Here is a 4,439-nt window from a genome sequence, read left to right as displayed (position 1 = left end):
AGTGTGTACAGTTATGAGCACCGCACCTTAGAAAGGATATATTGGCCTTGGAAGGAGTGTAGCGCAGATTCACCAGAATGTTACCAGGGCTCCAAGGATTAGATTATGAGGAGAGATTACATAAACAAAGCTTGTATTCCCTGAGATATTGAAATTTAAGGGGTGATTGATGAGGTTTTTTCGGATTTTGAAAGGAATCGATAGGGCAGATAGAGAGAAACTTTGTCTGTTGGTGGGGAAGTCTAGGACGAGGGGACGTAACCTTAAAATCAGAGCCAGGCCATTCAGGAAAGAAGTTAGGAAACACTTCTTCACGCAAAGGGTGGTCGAAGTGTGGAACTCTTTCCTGCAAAAAGCAATAGATGACAGCTCAATTAATAATTTTAAATCTGAGATCGATACATTTTTGCTAGCCAAGGGTATTAGGGATGTGGAACCAAGGCGGGTGGATGGAGTTAGGATACAGATCAGCCATAATCTCATTGAATGGCGGAACAGGCTCGAGGGGCTGAATGGCCCACTCTTGTTCCTATATTTCTATGTACTTAGAATTCCACACAGGTAGAGTTTCTGTTTGCCTAATCTGGAGTGCACACTCTCTCCCAGTAGTGACACCCCCCCCTAACTATAGGATGCACTTGATAAAGAAACTGGATTGGGTTCATGGTGGGGTTGAAACAGTGGGAGAAAGTCCTGCCCTGATCCTTATGGGGTGAATTGAGGAAAATCTAGTCCAAGAATTTTTAGGAACAGGAAAAAATCACCTGGCCTAAAATGTAACCCTGATTGATCGTTCCCAATCAGACTTTCCTACTTTCCCAATCTTTCTCAATATCCTCAATCCCATCTCTCTACACAAATGCATCTAATTATCTTTAGAACTCATTAATATTGGTCACTTCAGTGGCCTTCCCTGATTAATTATTCTACACTATATGGGAAATTTTAGCTCTCCCCGATTGGCAGTAAAGGAGCGGGGCAGCAGTGAAAATGGAGTGGCTTCATTTTCTGCTCCGCTCCCACCAATTCCGCCATTTTAACACTGCTAGTTTTGCCAAAGGATGGGTCTCCTACCAGAGTCTGACAGACACTCAGTAATAAATGCAAATTGGGATCTCATGGGATCCTGATGTCATTGTAACCTGCTCCTGAGTGAAGTGCCTGCCATGGCCACCCTGTCAGTTAAAGCTGTCAAGAAGCCAGCGAGCTCCTCTAAAGCAAGTTAAAAAACTTTCCTTAGTCGTTCTAGAAGGAGCAGGAGTGCTGCTTCGTGCCCTACATGGAAAGACCAGGCCTCTGCACAGCCGGCGCCCTCACCTCCCCAGCCGCGAAAGCCTCACAACATTCCCCCTCCCAGACTTACCTTGCTGCCAGCAGTCTTCTCTCGGTGCCAGTGAGCGGCCTCTGGGCTGCCCGATCTTTGATCCCCCCACCGCCGCAGGCAAGCTGCCGCTTTCTGCCCAAAATGGGCAAGCAATGCCAGACCTCTGAGAAAGACTCCCATGTGGCATTGCTATCCGCTCCCACCCACTTCCTGCCGTGAGTTACAATCAGCTCTTATTATTCTATTACTTATTGTGCAAACAAGTTCCACTTGACTTCCCTTTTTGCTCCTAATTTCAAGTTATATACCCTGTTATTTGAACCCTTTGCCAGAGTGAATTTCAAATAGAAGAGGCCTACTGTTGGATGAATCATCCGTTGGTGCCCCAGTGAGGTAGGTCATCAATAGGCAAGGGTTTATGATATCTAAAGTGGAGCTTTGTAAAGTTCAAGTATTGACTTGTGCCAGGGAAACAACTGGGTGATGTAATTTGGAGCAATTTGGATAAGACAAGGATAAATAAGATACTGCATGGGTTTAGGAATGTAAGAATACAGGGAAGAATGAAATGGGAAAAGGCCATTTAAACTATTAACCCTGATCTTTTCAACATACTACATACACTTTTCTGTGAAGTCTCCCCAACTTATTTAAACTTCTGAGGGTGGTGACTAACTATAGATAAAACTTCCAAGTAAATAAAACACTGACATTTCTCCCTGAACCTTGAAGGTAATTAAATCACAGCTCTGTATGTCAATATAACACTATAATATTTGATCCTGACTAGCTGCAGTCCACAGATGTAATTTCAGTGGTTTAAACAGGATTGGAGTTATGCTGCATAGAGTATTTCATCTATACTGTAAATTCAGTGATCTCACACTTTCAGCGGGGAACTACCCTCGAAAGGAGCGTGGCCTGCAGAATCAGCTGACATTGTTGTAGCTTTTTTTTTTATTTGTTCACGGAATGTGGGCGTCACTGGCAAGGCCGGCATTTATTGCCCATCCCTAGCGAGATTTTTACAACTGAGTGGCTTGCTAGGCCATTTCAGAGGGCAATTAAGAATCAACCACATTGCTGTGGATCTGGAGTCACATATAGGCCAGACCAGGTAAGGACAACAGGTTTCCTTCCCTAAAGGACATTAGTGAACCAGATGGGTTTTTACGACAATCCGGTAGTTTTATGGCTATCATTACTGAAACTAGTATTTTAATTCCAGATTTTTATTTAATTAATTGAACTTAAATTCGCCAGCCGCCGTGGCGGGATTTGAACTCGTGACTCTGGATTTTAGTCCAGGCCTCTGGATTACTAGCCCAGTAACATAACCACTACGCTACCGTACCCTTATCTCCAACCTGCATTTCCTTCAATTTACCTTTTATCTACAGTTGAGGATATATTTCCATCTTTATCACACCTGTTGAAGAGCTTCACTGGGAATTCAAGCATGCTGAATTCATGGACCCACAATTTTCCATCCATTGATTTTAATTTACCTCTTAGTCTATAATCTCCAATCCCATAATTAACCAGATATTGTCCATCTTTAATCAATGTGACAACAAAGAAGAAGTATATTCTACTGAATTGTCCAGTCTTAAATGTTCTGTAGGGAGAAACCTGTATAGTCACTGATGTCTCGGTCATCTCCTATTACCCCATTTTATGCATTTAATACTGTGTCAAAGATAACCTGGAAGCAGACATTTTGTATTCATTTTCCCACGCCTGTCACAGTAGGAATAGAGTAGAGAATGAAAGTAGAAAGTGAGCAGCATTCATGATGCCACTGGGAAACATACTGAACTTGTTTTATTCAAAGAGATTCTACATCTCATCACTGAGAGATGAAAAGGTTAAATATGTTGATAACAGTACTGTGCTAGAAGCCTTTCACTATCAAAATGAATGCAAGTTATAGCATGACAGCATGACCTTAATGCAACAATGAAAGATCAAAATGTAATGACTTGGCCTGGAACTTGTTCTTGGCAGGGAGTAGAGGTAGTTCTGCAGTAAATCTGCTTTTGCTAAAGCAATAAATATAGCTATCCAATCCAAAGCAAATGGAAATCATGCAAATTAAACAACTTTCTTACCAATCTGGAAATGATGAGTTTGGCCATGCATTTGTGATAGTCTTCTGTCTGCCATTTAACCAATGGTATTAATGCCTTTGTTAAAATATGATGTGGAGATGCCAGAGATGTGGAGATCCTATCGTATCAGGCAACAGAACCCTGTGTGAGAACCTCTCTGGATACATCGAGGGCATCCTGAAACCCATCGTACAGGGAACCCCTAGATTCTGTCGCGACACTACAGACTTCCTACAAAAACTCAGCACCCACGGACCAGTTGAACCAGGAACACTTCTCACCACGATGGACGTCTCGGCACTCTACACCAGTATCCCCCACGATGACGGCATCGCTGCAACAACATCAATACTCAACACCAACAACAGCCAATCTCCAGACGCCATCCTACAACTCATCCGCTTCATCCTGGATCACAATGTCTTCACCTTCGATAACCAGTTCTTTACCCAAACACACGGAACAGCCATGGGGACCAAATTCGCACCCCAATACGCCAACATTTTCATGCACAAGTTCGAGCAGGACTTCTTCACTGCACAGGACCTCCAACCAACGCTATACACCAGATACATCGACGACATTTTCTTCCTATGGACCCACGGCGAAGAATCACTGAAGAGACTACACGATAACATCAACAAGTTCCATCCCACCATCAAGCTCACCATGGACTACTCCTCAGAATCGGTTTCTTTCTTGAACACACGAATCTCCATCAAAGACGGGCACCTCAGCACCTCACTCTACCGCAAGCCCACGGACAACCTCACGATGCTCCACTTTTCCAGCTTCCACCCCAACCACGTCAAAGAGGCCATCCCCTATGGACAGGCCCTGCGAAGACACAGTATCTGCTCAGACGAGGAGGAACGCGATGGACACCTACAGACGCTGAAAGACTCCCTCGTAAGAACGGGATATGACGCTTGACTCGTCGATCGACAGTTCCGACGGGCCACAGCGAAAAATCGCATAGACCTCCTCAGAAGACTAACACGGGA

This window comes from Heptranchias perlo, chromosome 11, assembly GCF_035084215.1.
Source record: "Heptranchias perlo isolate sHepPer1 chromosome 11, sHepPer1.hap1, whole genome shotgun sequence".
NCBI lineage: Eukaryota > Metazoa > Chordata > Chondrichthyes > Hexanchiformes > Hexanchidae > Heptranchias > Heptranchias perlo.
This window is presented reverse-complemented; position numbering follows the sequence as displayed.